This window comes from Prionailurus bengalensis, chromosome C1 (assembly GCF_016509475.1).
Source record: "Prionailurus bengalensis isolate Pbe53 chromosome C1, Fcat_Pben_1.1_paternal_pri, whole genome shotgun sequence".
Classification (NCBI taxonomy): Eukaryota; Metazoa; Chordata; class Mammalia; order Carnivora; family Felidae; genus Prionailurus; species Prionailurus bengalensis.
The window spans coordinates 56962263-56977393 of record NC_057345.1 but is presented as its reverse complement, the minus strand read 5'-3'; positions in this window follow the sequence as shown (position 1 = coordinate 56977393).

Here is a 15131-nt window from a genome sequence, read left to right as displayed (position 1 = left end):
TTTTTCAGGATTTCCTTACATAGATTGACTTTCTCTTTCTGCTATTGATTTTAGTTCATTTAGGCGCTTCATTTCCTCTTTTTCTCTTCCACAGTTTTTCTAGTGACATCTTGCATTTTATAAAGACTTGCGGTAGAGATCTGAGAAATAGATCCACTGAAAGTTGATTTTTATTTTTCTACTTAGGAACATTTTGAAATATGTAATTTCTTTGACTTATAATTATACTAAAAGTATGGGATCTGTGTGGTTATATTTGTTCTTCTACTTCAGGAGTCAGCAAACTATGGCTCCCTGGCCAAATCTAGTACATCACCTGTTTTTGAAATAAATATCATCTTTATTTGTTTATGCATTTTTATGATTGCTCTCACACTACAATACTAGAGTAAAACAGTTGTGACAGACTCTGGCCCACAGAACCTAAGATATTTACTATCTGGTCCCTTTACAGAGTAAGTCTGCTGACCCCTGATCTACCTGTTTTTTTCAGTTTTTGGAGGATGTTTTAGAAGATTCAAATTTAGGTGCATGCCATGGACTATTCAGAAATCATCTGAGAAATTCAACTTTAAGAATTCAATTTCCTTAAGATGACATACTCTAAGAGCCTTAAAATTGCGACACTAAAATAAAGTAATACCACACATAACCCTATTTTCTCTGGCAGTAGGAGAAAGGTAAATAATATTTCTAAATACCTACTGTAAGATAGGCACTTGAAATTTTGCATGTATTATAATGTTCCACATAAAAACTCAAGGATATATTCATTGTTTTTCTTTCCACAGATGAAAATGCTGGTACTCACAAAGACTGTTTACTTTTTTTAAGGTCTTTTTACTGACAAATAGAAAAATTGGTATTCCAGCTCAGATCTCTCTGGTTCTAAATTCTGTATTCTACCAGACCTCTCCCGCTAATTTATGAATGTGAATTAGTCTAATTATGTAGCTATCTCAGGTAAGTCTAAAGAATGCTAGATGCCCTTTAAGAATATTACACTTTTCCGTTTGAACTTTTTCCTATCCCTGATTAATTTGAACCACTTAATTCCACACCACACACTTCCAACCTTTTTTTTTTCTTTATTCCTGTGCCTAACTTTCATGAAAGATAACTGCCAACCCAAGCATTCTCATAACACACTGTCAACCATGTCAGGAAAACTATGCCTTAGAGACCTACCCATCTTTCTCATCAAAAAACTATCAAATTTAGCTTCTGCTTTGGTCTAAATATAAGACCCTGAAAGCCAGAATGATTATATATTTGAAGTCTTGTTGTGTCACATATTGCTAAGTCTCATAAAATGGTATGTGCACACACACATATACACGTGCTATATAGATTTGCCAAAGTAAAATACAGTCACTCTCTTTCAGAAGCTCCTGAAATTGAAGCAACAGACTGCTTAAACTGTACCTCCACAATAAAGGACTGAAGCAAATAAACCTGAAGTAAACTGTGGACCTGGGGTATCCTGAGAAGCTGTTTGGTGTTTTTAGCAATACATACTACCATTTCAAAACAATCAGTCCTTCAGGGGCGCCTGGGTGGCACAGTCGGTTAAGCGTCCGACTTCAGCCAGATCACCATCTCGCGGTCCGTGGGTTTGAGCCCCGCGTCGGGCTCTGGGCTGATGGCTCAGAGCCTGGAGCCTGTTTCCGATTCTGTGTCTCCCTCTCTCTCTGCCCCTCCCCTGTTCATGCTCTGTCTCTCTCTGTCCCAAAAATAAATAAACATTGGGAAAAAAAATTAAAAAAAAAATCAGTCCTTCTATCCCTTACCCTAAGGGGATGTTTCCCCAGGCTTTGCCTCTCATTAAAACCAGTAAACCATCAAGTCCATTCTTTCTTTTTTAATTTTTTTTAACATTTATTTGTTATTGAGAGACAGAGTGTGAGTGGAGGAGGGGCAAAGAGAAGGAGACACAGAACCTGAAACAAGCTCCAGGCTCTGAGCTATCAGCAAAGAGCCCGACGCGGGGCTTGAACTCACAGACCATGAGATCATGACCTGAGCTGAAGTTGGATGCTCAACCAACTGAGCCACCCAGGCACCCCCATCAAGTCCATTCTTATTACACAAGATAATTTCATATGGGAGGGAATTTGGTAGCAAATTATAAAATCTAGTTTTGTCATCAGTTAATTAATACACATTCATGGGCAATTTCTTACTTGACACATCCCCAAAGGCAAGGGGATTAAAAGCAAAAATGAACTACTGGGACCTTATGAAGATAAAAAGCTTCTGCACAGCAAAGGAAACAACCAACAAAACTAAAAGGTAACCAACAGATTGGGAAAAGATATTTGCAAATGACATATCGGACAAAGGGTTAGTATCCAAAATCTATAAAGAGCTCACCAAACTCCACACTTGAAAAACAAATAATCCAGTGAAGAAATGGGCAGAAGACATGAATAGACACTTCTCTAAAGAAGACATCCGGGGGCGCCTGGGTGGCTCAGTCGGTTGAGCGTCCGACTTCAGCTCAGGTCACGATCTCACGGTTCGTGAGTTCGAGCCCCGCGTCAGGCTCTGGGCTAATGGCTCAGAGCCTGGAGCCTGTTTCCGATTCTGTGTCTCCCTCTCTCTCTGCCCCTCCCCCATTCATGCTCTGTCTCTCTCTGTCTCAAAAATAAATAAACATTAAAAAAAATTTTTTTTTAAAAAAATAAAGAAGACACCCGGATGGCCAACAGGCACATGAAAAGATGCTCAACGTTGCTCCTCATCAGGGAAATACAAATCAAAACTGCACTCAGATATCACCTCATGCCAGTCAGAGTGGCCAAAATGAACAAATCAGGAGACTATAGATGCTGGAGAGGATGTGGAGAAACGGGAACCCTCTTGCACTGTTGGTGGGAATGCAAACTGGTGCAGCCACTCTGGAAAACAGTGTGGAGGTTCCTCAAAAAATTAAAAATAGACCTACCCTATGACCCAGCAATAGCACTGCTAGGAATTTACCCAAGGGATACAGGAGTACTGATGCATAGGGGCACTTGTACCCCAATGTTTATAGCAGCACTCTCAACAATAGCCAAATTATGGAAAGAGCCTAAATGTCCATCAACTGATGAATGGATAAAGAAATTGTGGTTTATATACACAATGGAGTACTACGTGGCAATGAGAAAGAATGAAATATGGCCCTTTGTAGCAATGTGGATGGAACTGGAGAGTGTGATGCTAAGTGAAATAAGCCATATAGAGAAAGACAGATACCATATGTTTTCACTCTTATGTGGATCCTGAGAAACTTAATAGAAACCCATGGGGGAGGGGAAGCAAAAAAAAAAAGAGGTTAGAATGGGGGAGAGCCAAAGCATAAGAGACTGTTGAAAACTGAGAACAAACTGAGGGTTGATGGGGGGTGGGAGGGAGGGGAGGGTGGGTAATGGGTATTGAGGAGGGCACCTTTTGGGATGAGCACTGGGTGTTGTATGGAAACCAATTTGACAATAAACTTCATATATTGAAAAAAAATACACATTCATGGGCCTTCTCTGAACAGACAGAGTTCTTCTGGTTGAAAACTGTTATTAGTAAAAGTTGTTTTGGGAATTCAGAGATTTTCATAAGATCCTGATCTCTTGATTCCTCTAAGATTAGTTTTCCTATATAGTCATTCTATAAATACCGTCTTAAGCCATTTCTACTCAGAATATATTTTGTGCAATATAAAAAGCCAAAAGATCTAGCAGGCCTGGGGTTTGGGGATGGCAATGTATTTCAGTAATAGAAGTGACAATAAACTGGATCACTTTTATGTTTAAAAATTCTGTACAATTCTGAAGGTCTCACAAGTGAGTAACACTCTCCAAAGAGCTTGAAAGAGAATTCTTTACACACATACCAAAAAAAAGAGAGAGATTAAGTATTTGGTAATATTTTTCTAAATCATTCTAACAATGACAATTACAGGCCCAGTATATCAAAAATATCAAAAATCATATTTTGTAAATTTATAATTATGTTTAATTTAGGGAGTCATACTACTTTTTTCAAAAGACAACTCTAATGAGCTTAGAAATACATTTGAGATTTTTTATGTGGCATCTCTATTACTTTTATACCCAGTAGGCACATGCTTGAAAACATACTTGGCAGGTAAATCTATATCAGAAGTAAATAAAACAAAGAACATTGTTTAAAACTGGCACAGGATGGTTGATAACAATTGTGATATACTTGAATAGTATAATAAAGCTGATGGTCCCTTATCCCTTTATAGAAGGAAGTTCCTATTTGAAAGGTAAGTACTTTGAAAGCTGAAGAATTCTAAGACCTCTACTACTAAGTGAAAAAGAAAATTTTTTGAAAAAGAAAAAAAAACATGTCAGGACTAAAAGAAGTGTTGTACACCTGAAACTAATATTATACTATATATTAACTGATATTTAAATAAAAATGTTAAGAAATAAAAAAAGGTGCTGTAGCTCTCATAAGGATATAACTTTCAATTAAAGGATGGTTTATGCAGTCTAAGATGAAGCTTGAATAAGAATGCTAAGTGGGAAGTGTTGATCAGAAGGATATCTATGGAAGAAGATGAGAGGAAGATCAAGTTTGCTAATGGAAATGGAAGGAGTTACATCAGAAATTCAGGAAGAAATATTCAGTTTAAACAAATTTGGGGGAAGAAAGAATCAAAACAAGAGAAAATGGGCTGTATTGTGCAGTGGTTTGCTTTTTTTGTTTGTTTTTTTAAACTCACAGGCATGAGGGTAGCTATGAGCATGATGGGATTCTAACTAGATAGACACAAGGTATTGGTCAAAGACACACTGAACATATTCCCCCTTTCAGATATTTGTTAAAGGAGAACCTCACTTTATAATAATGGTAATAAAACATTAAGAAAATAATACATGCAATTGAAATAAGAAGTAAAAAGTGGGAGAACCTCACATAGCCACGAGAAGCTATGGGAACAATTTATATTTCTGACAAAAAAGAATGCCATCAAGTAAAATAAAGTGACTTATGTAAGAAAAAAGGATATATTTTAGCCTATTTGCTTGATAAAGTTTCCAGCGACTGCTGACATTTTGTTTTTCCTGCTACTGGTTCGAGGCAAGGTTAATAATAAATCACATAATTATATAGCTATCTTATGTTACCTGATATATTTTCACTTTGCTGCTTAGAAAGAAATCCCAGAAATCAAGAATCCAGGACAGGGAAAAGATAGACACATGCTTTACTGAGGCTTTGAATATCTTTAGCTAACTTCTGGCAATGCTTGCCTGCTCTTGCATTCCTCCAGAGGTATGTAACAACCCAGAGAAAGGGCCTAGAACAGAGTCATCATGATATTAATATTACACCTAGGTTTATAAAAGAGTCTACTAGTTTTCATAAGTCAGACATGATTGCAAACCTAGATTCTACCATTTGTTCACTCAGCATCTCTCTCAAAATTACAATGTATCTCTGAATCTGAGTTCACTCATCTATGTAAAGGGATAATAACTATACTTAACTTCCAAGTCATTGTATGCATAAAAGAAAATACATTTAAAGTTCTGAATTTTTGTTACCATTACAAAGTTGAGCACTTGCTACATTTAGTGCTCATTTTGTACTTGAGCATGTAAGTTTTTTAAATTCCTTAGATGTAGGCACTATATCTTATTCTTTCTTGTCAATTACCTAGTACCTAGCCATATCTGAGTCAATAATGGAGAATAAGAGAAGTTGAGGAAGCTTTTGACTGATGGCCTCAATTTTTGCTGAAAGGCATGATAGACTATGTATTAAGATTGAGAACAAAAGAGGTTAAAGAGAAAGGGTACATACTTATAGTATCCAACGATGTCATGGGAGAGGGAGTGAACCAAAGACAGGTAAGGGGGGGTGAAACTGGTTCTGAAGACTCAGTGTGGGTTAGGAAGCATAAATTTGCATTGTTGTAAATCAGCCTGAGACTTAAAGGTGAGAAAGAAAATGCAAAATGAATTCTGATTACAATTCACCAGAATAGAACAACAGTTGGATGGGTATAGGAAAATCAAGTGAACAATTTATAAAGACATGGAAGAGTGGTCTATGGGACACTCAGAGAAACTGGGGGCATTTCATGAAATGGATGCTCCTTAATTAGAGGAAGAGATATGGAAACAGTTAGCTGGGGGACCAGGTCAGAGTTTATGGACAGAGAATAAAAGGGCTACTGGAGTCTGCACTGCTGAGGACAGGAAATTATAATGATGACAAATTCAGGAGGATTCCTGTGAGGAGAGATTTAAGTGCAACTGAAAGGTGAACAGAGTTTTTAAAATGCAAGAAACTTCCAGTTTTAGCTCAACCATGTAGGGAGCTTGGAAGTAACTGCTCTCATCTTTACAACAAGAAAAATCTAAACAAAATCAATGATTTATTGGACCCATGAGAGAACTGAGTTTACAGAGCAAACCACCACCCCAAAATCTGGAGAAGCAAGTAAATCCAGAGTCATAGCCAATATGTCCTTATATGAAGAAGAAGCTACTACAGCTATAAACTGGTAGAAATACTAAGAAGGTACTTTTGACAAATTACTGGAGGATGTGTATGGACAAGTGTGAGTGTGAGAAACTCTGAGGGCTGCAGTCCTAGATGGGCATTCAAACTTGTATGGGCTTTACTTCTAGGAAACTGACCAGATTCTCATGGTGAAGAGCTAGGAAAGATCCTCTCATGGCTCTAGCAAGGGAGGGTTACAGTAATCCTACAGCAAAGTACCCAGAGCCTTCTCCATAACAAAAACCTACTCTCCAAGGAGGAAAAACCTTACCAAGTATGTTTCCCAGAGCCAGGAGGAAATACATTTTTCTCACTCTAGAGTCCTCCAGCCTTTCTGTCTCATCTAAGGTAAAACAGGAATCCATATAAGAAGAAATACGTGTAAAAGTCATAGTCCAGAGACATGGTCCCATTAAAAGACTGAGATTTAATTAAAGGATTATAGAATATTCCCCATTTCCCAAATATTACCACCATTCCAACAGGACTCCAATAAAGTAGTGCATTACTGCTAAAAAAAGCTGTAAAACACAAATTATTTTCTCTGAGAAGGTATTTAGGGAAGACAAAGTCGAGAGGAACAAAATGAAAAAAAAAATAGAGAAATTTGAGGCTCCTGGCACCTACAACTTCAGAAAACATTAAATAAAGCCCAACTCATTGCTAGGTAACCATAAATCCTCAAACTAGAGGCCTATTGACCTCAATTCCCTGTGGTAGGGAAAATAATGCATTCCCCACCCCCAGAGATGTTCATATCTTAATTCAGAACCTGTAAATATGTTAGGTTACATGGAAAAGAATTAAGGTTACAAATGGAATGGACATTACCAATCAGCTGACCTTGAGATGAAGACATTATCCTGGATTTTCCAGGTGGACCCAGTATAATCATAAGCCTAGGTGAAAGAGGGAAGCAGGGTGAGAGAACTAGAAAGGTGGAAGCCTGGAAAGGATTTAGTCAGAAGTTTCTGGCTTTGATAATGGAATGAGGGCCACAAGTCAAGGAATATAGATGGCCACTGTAAGCTAGAAAAGACTTCTGATTTTCCCCTACAACCTCCAGAAAGGAATGTTGATACCTTGATTTTAACCCACAGAGACATTTTGGACTTCTGACCTTCAGAATCTTAAGATAAATAAATGAATCTGTGTTGATTTAAGCCACTAAGTTTGTGTTATTTTGTTATAGCAGCAATAGAAAACTAATGTGATTCCTATTACCTAATGCAATAAATAGGTCCAGCTTTCAACAAAAAATTAAAAGGCTCAGCAAAGGGGGAAAATTAGCCTAAAAGGACAAAGTAAGCATTCAGAACCAGATTCAGTTATGTTGGTATTATTAGCCAGGCAATTTAATATAACTATTTTTATTGTTTTAAAAGCTCTGGTAAGAAAGAAAGAAAGAAAGAAAGAAAGAAAGAAAGAAAGAAAGAAAGAAAGAAAGAAAGAAAGAAAGAAAGAAAGAGAGAAAGAAAGGAGAAAAAAGTAGACAACATCCAAATAAAGATGGGTAATTCAATCAGAGAGATGAGAATTCTAAGAAAAAAATCAAAAGGAAATGCTAGAAATCAAAAACACTAACAGAAATGAAGATTGTCTTTGGTGTGATCACCAGTAGACTTGACACAGCTGAGGAAAGAATCAGTAAGCTTGAAAGTAGGTCAACAGATACTTCTCAAATTAAAATGAGGAGAGAAAAAAAAGAAAAACAAAGAACAGTGCATATAAGAAGTGTGAGACAATTTTGAAAGCTGTAACATATGCCTAATTGGAATAGCAGAAAGAAAAGAAACAGAGTAGAAGAAATATTTGAAAAAACCATGGCCAAGAACTTTCTAAAATTAATGATAGGCACCAAATCACAGATCCAGGAAGCTCAGAAAACATTAAGCAGAATAGAAAAAAAAATTTTTTTAACTCTTATCATATTCAAACTGCAGAACACCAAAGGCAAAAGGGAAAAAATACTGAAACAAACCAGAAAGGGAACAAAAGCACCTTAAGCCAGAACAAAAATGAGAATTTCAGTGAACTTTACATGAGAAATCATAGAAGCAAGGAGAGTAAAATATTTAAAGAATTGAAGGAAAAAACCCACCAACCTAGACTTCTATATACAGCAAAGTTATCATTTAAAAGTGCAAGAAAAATACTTTATCAGACAAGCAAAAACTGCATGAATTCATTGCTAGCAACTGCCAAAAGTATTAAAAGATGTTCTATAAGGAGAAGGAAATGATTTGTTAGCAACTCAGGAAAGAAAAGCAACAGAGAAGGATAAATCACAGCTAAAATAAAATATTTTATTTTTCTTATTCTTAATTGATCTAAACAATATCTGTTTATTTAAAATAATAACCATAATAATAATACATTGGGAAAATAAATAATAATGATGCATTGGGTGATTATAGAATAAGGATAAGTTAAATGAATGACAGCAATGTCACAAGAGACAAAGGGAAGAATTGAGAGAACTCTGTTATGAGGTACCTATATACTACACATGGAGTAGAATAGGGTTATGTGAAGAACAACTTAGATTATTTATAGAGTGTAAATTATAACTCTAAGAAAACCATAAACATTTTTAAAGAAGTATGGTTGATACACTAAGAGAAGAAACAGAATGAAATAATATTAAATATTCAATTAAAATGAGAGGCAGAAAAATAAGCCTCTGACAATGAATATAATACAGTTACAAATATGGCTGATATTAAACCAAATATTTCAAAAATTATTTTTTTTAATTTATGTATTCAAGTAATCTCTACACCCAATGTAGGGCTCAAATTCACAACCTCAACTCCTGACAAGCCAGTCAGGAGCCCCTCAAAAATTACTTTAAATGTAACTGATCTGTATAAACCAATTAAAAGACAAACACTGTCAGACTGGCTTATAAAAAAAATAAGACCCAGCCATATGTTGTCTACAAGCAACTCACTTCATTTTATTTTTATGTATTTATTTATTTATTTTATTTGAGAGAGAGAGCATAAGTGAAAGCGAGGGGAGCAGAGGGAGAGAGAGAGAATCTGAAGCAGGCCCCATGCTCAGTGCAGAGCCCACATGGGGATTGATCCTACCAACCCTGAGCAGGGTTGAGTTCAATCAACTCAACCACCGAGGTGCCTCTACAAGCAACTCATTTTATTTTTTTTAATGTTTATTTATTTATTTTGAGAAAGAGAGAGAGCTGGGGATGGGCAGAGAGAGAGGGGAAGAGAATCTCAAGCAAGGTCCATGCTCAACACAGAGCCCAAACTGGGGCTTGATCCCAAGAACCGTGACCTGAACTGAAATCAAGAGTCAGACATTTAACCACCCAGGCACCCCATCAACTCACTTTAAATATAAAGACACAAATAGGTTAAAAGTAAACAGATAGCGAAAGATATACCATGTTAACACTAATCAAAAGACAGTTGGAGTAGCTATATTAATTTCAGACAAAGCTGATTTCAGAACAAGGAAATATATCATGGATAAAAAGGACATTACATAATACTAAAGGGATCACTTCTACAAGAAGACATACCTAGCTTTTAAACATGTATGCTCCTAAAACAATGGTGAAATATACATGAGAAATAGACAAATTCACTCTTGTAGTGGAAGACTAGATGTAAGCAAGTGATAAGTGGATCAGGCTTAAAATTAGTAAGGATATATTTGACCTGAACAGCACTATCAATCAAATTGATTTAATTCACATTTATAGAAGATTCCATCCAACAACAGAATACACATTCTTCTTGAGTTCACATGGGACACTCACCAAGATACACCACATTCGGGGCCCTAAAACTTACCTTAAAAATGTAGAAGTCAATAGAAAGTGTGTTCTCAAACTACAATACAACTGAATTAAAAGTCAATATGAGAAAGATACCAACATAGTCTCCAAATATTTGAAAAAATTAAGGAATACACTTCTAAATGATGCAAGGGTCAAGGAAGAAGTCTTAAGGGAAATTTTTAATTAATTTGAAATAAACACATATAAAAATGCAACTTATCAAGATTTGTGGGAATAAGTGAAAGCAATACTTTATAGGGTACTTTGGAGTATTAAATACGTATTTTAGGAAAGAAAGAACAGCAATTGAAGCCTAAAGCAAGCAGAAGATAAAATAAAAATTAGAATAAAAATTAATGAAATTAAAAATAAGAAAGTAATGAATAAAATCAAGGAGTCCAAAGATGATTTTTTAAAAATACCAAAAAAACTGATAACCTCTAGCCAATTGATAACTGGAGACCGAGTCAGAGAGATGGAGAGATAGACATGGGACACAAGTTAGCAATATCAGAAATTAAAGAGGAGTCATTACTACTGATCCAATGAAAAATTTTTAAAAACCTATGAATACTATATCCCATCCTTGAGTCCACTCAGGCAACAGTTCGATTTTCTCTATAGGCAATAAGTTGAACTGTTCAGCAAAATAATTACTAAACTTCCCAATTTATAAAATATGTTCTTAAAACTCAGTATAGAATCAATAATCTTGAAAACCAAGGCTTTACATTGTAAGTAGACAAAATAAAAAACAATATTTCTTTATAGAAAACAATATTTAAGGTTAAAAAAATGCAAAAAGCATTAAGAACATACAACATAAATGTTATTATACCATCGATGACAATGTTGGGAAAACTGTACCGTGTTGTAAGAGTCATAGAAAAAGTTTAATTAACTGGTGGAAGCAGGGAGATATTTTTTCATTAGTGAAAAATATAAGCAAGTTTGGTCACTATTGTGAGCTGGGAAAAGTGTTGGGATTCTGCTCCTTTCAGGATGATTCCCTGAGTGAGGGATCTTAGAATCCTCAGGAAAAGGTCAGGAGAATCTCAGAACTCTGAGAATTGGCATACCTCCCAGAGAAGCCTTGGCTCATTAATAATCTTGGCCAGGTATTAGTTTTCTAATGCTACAATAGTAAATTACCACAGATTTGGTGCCTTAATTGTCTTGCAGCTCTGTAGGTTATAAGTCCATCATGGGTCTCATTAGGATAAAAATCAAGATGCTGGCAAGTACATGTTCCTTTCTGGAGGCTTTAGGAGAGAATACATTTTTTTGCCTTTTCCATATTCTATAGGTCAACTTCATTCTTTGACTCATGATTCCTTCCCTCCATCACCAAAACCAGCACGTTTAATCTCTATAACCATTCTTTCATAGTCACATCTCATTCTGACCTCAGCTTGGAAGTTTTTCAATTTTAAGAACCTGTATGATTAAATTTGGTCCACCCAAATAATCCAGTGATCCCTTAATTTAATCACATTAAAATCACATCTTCAAAATTATTCTGACATGTAAGGTAATTTACAGGTTCTGGGGATTAGAATGTAGACATGTATGGAAGGGAAAGGGTGGGGGGCAGATGCATTATTCTACCTGCCAGACAATGCCTGAAGAAAATGTGTAAGTAGATGGACTAGAATGATATCTTAAAGTACCCCAGATATTAGAGAAAAAGCATATATTTACTTTCTTTCCAGAGGGCACAAAAGGTTTTTTTTAATGTTTGTTTATTTTTGAGAGAGAGATTGAGAGAGAGAGAGAGAGAGAGAGAGAGAGCGAGCATGAGCAGGGGAGGGGCAGAGAAAGAGAGGGAGACAGAGAATCTGAAGCAGGCTCCAAGCTGTCAGCACAGAGCCCAACAGGGGGCTTGAACCCACAAACCATGAGATCATAACCTAAGCTGAAGTCAGACATTTAACCAACTGAGCCACTAAGGCACTCCGAGGTCACAAAAGTTTCTGAGAAAGAGCAGGCTCACTGGAACAAGCTCAAGAATATGATGAAGAACGACGTCAGAGTGTATAATGTGGCATATTCTGTCAATGACAATGGAAAGACAATAGATATGTCAAAGAAAAAGGGCATTGCCTAATGACGAGGCTAAATGACTTATAACTCAATTGATGCCCACAACAGACAGAGAATAGCCACAGACAAGACATCCCTCCCTCTGATGTCTAATGCATAACCTCCTGGAATTAAGACTTTACTGATATGTCTATATAAATTTTTATTTCATTGAATTCATATCATGGAAAGACTGAGTTTACATGGAGGTGACTACATGAAGTTAATTTTCATTGGGGAGATTCTAGGCAGCAATAAGTTTACCAAAAAATAAAAAACAAGTTGTTCACCTAAATGTGATTATGAAATTTGTTTTCACTTTGCAAACATTACTTCTCAAGTGAAATACACTAGAATAAAATCTCAGCTCCACCATGTGTATGTGACCTTGAAAATAAAATGCAATGCCTCTAAACCTCAGTGTTTTCATATGCAGTAACTTTGTAAACTATTTAACAGAAAATTGAGACTCTAGGGGCCTGGGTTGTTGTAATGAAGAAAAGTAAAATGCTAATTAAATTGCTCTGCTGAAAAAAATTAGATTAGAACAAAAGAATACAGAAAAATATAAGCAAAGAAACATCATGGTAGAAGGCTAGGGTCTCACTTTGAGACTTTTAGGGTCAGAAATAGCTAACTGAAATTTTAAAGACCTTTTTTTATTTTAAATTGTGTTACTATGATAAAAATACTTCCATCACTCCAACACCTTGAATAAAGTGTTTGTTTGGGGGCTTTTTAGGGGACTTTATGTTTGTTTTTCTTCCAGCTTTACTGAAGTATATGTGCTAAATAAAAATTGTATATGTTTTAAATGTACAACTTGGTGTTTTTGAGTCAACTCTTATATACACACAAACACCTCTCTGTGAATGGTTTGTGTAATACTAACTTAATTAACTCAGTTAATGCAAGGTAGAACAAAGACAAACAAAATCAATTAAATAATCCTTTTTTATTCTAATTTATTGCCAAATTGGCTAACATACAGTGTGTACAGTGTTCTCTTGGTTTGGGGGGGGGGGTAGATTCCCATGACTCATCGCTTACATACCACACCCAGTGCTCAAAAAATGTGCCAAGTGCCCTCCTGGATGCCCATTACCCATTTTCCCCTCTCCCCCAACTTCTCATCAACCTTCAGTTTTTTCTCTGTATTTAAGAGTCTCTTATGGTTTGCCTCCCTCTCTCTCTGTTTGTAACTATTTTTTCCCCTTCCCTTCCCCCATGTCTTCAGTTAAGTTTCTCAAGTTCCACATCTGAGTGAAAACATATATCTGTCTTTCTCTGCCTGATTTATTTCACTTAGCATAATACCCTCCAGTTCCATCCACCTTGCTACAAATGGCAGGATTTCATTTTTTCTCATTGTCAAGTAGTATTCTATTGTATATATAAACCACATCTTCTTTATCCATTCATTAGTTGATGGGCATTTGGACTCTTTCCATAATTTGGCTATTGTTGAAAGCCCTGCTATGAACATTGAAGTACATGTTCCCCTATGAATCAGCACTCCTGTATCCTTTGGATAAATTCCTAGCAGTGCTATTGCTGTGTTATAGGGTATTCTATTTTTAATTTTTTGAGGAACCTCCACACTGTTTTCCAGAGTGGTTGCACCAGTTTGCATTCCCAACAAGAGTGCAAGAGGGTTCCCATTTCTCCACATCCACACCAGCATCTATTGTTTCCTGAGTTGTTAATTTTAGCCACTTGCCCAGTGTGAAGTTGTATCTCAGTGCAATTTTGATTTGTATTTCCCTCATGATGAGTGATGTTGAACATCTTTTCATGTGTCTGTTGGCCATCTGGATGTCTTCTTTGGGAAAGTGTCTATTCATGTCATCTGCCCATTTCCTCACTGGATTATTTGTTTTTGGGGTGTTGAGTTTGGTAAGTTATTTATAGATTTTGGATACTAACCTTTTATCTGATATGTCATCTGCAAATATCTTTTCCCATTCCATTGGTTGCCTTTTAGTTTTGTTGATTGTTTCCTTTGTAGTGCAGAAGCTTTTTATCTTGATGAGGTCCCAATAGTTCATTTTTGCTTTTAATCCTCTTGCCTTTGGAGACATATCATGCAAGAAATTGCTGCGGCTGAGGTCAATGAAAAAATTAAATTCAACTAACTCAGTGGAACAGTTGGATGCCACAAAGAAGTAGAGGAACATAAGCCCCTAGCAATAGGCAAAGATCCTAGAAAAAGTTCACTTTATATTTATGCCGAGTTTGTAATAAGAAATTTATAAGATCTTTGGGTGCCTGGGTAGGTCAGTTTGTTAAACGTAAGTCTTTGTCCTAGGTCATGATCTCGCCATTCCTAAGTTCGAGCCCTGTGTCAGGCTCTGTGCTAACAGCTCAGAGCCTGGAGCCTGTTTTGGATTCTGTGTCTCCCTCTCTCTCTCTCTCTGCCTCTCTCTCTCTCTCTCTCTCTCTCTCTAAAATAAATAAACATTAAAAAAAAAACTTTAAGATATTTACAAGATCATTTCTACAGCACTAATTTCCAATCCCCAATCTCCAATTTCTAATTCCTCTTCATTTTTACTTAGAGCAATACTACATCCTTATGTGTTTTTATTTGTGTATTGCCTATGAAAACAGTTCTTCTTGTTTACCATTGCATCTTTGTATAGTATAACTCTTCTAGAACATACCAAGAGTTCAAAAAAAGTGTTGGATGACTGAATGAATGACTATATATCCAGATCTT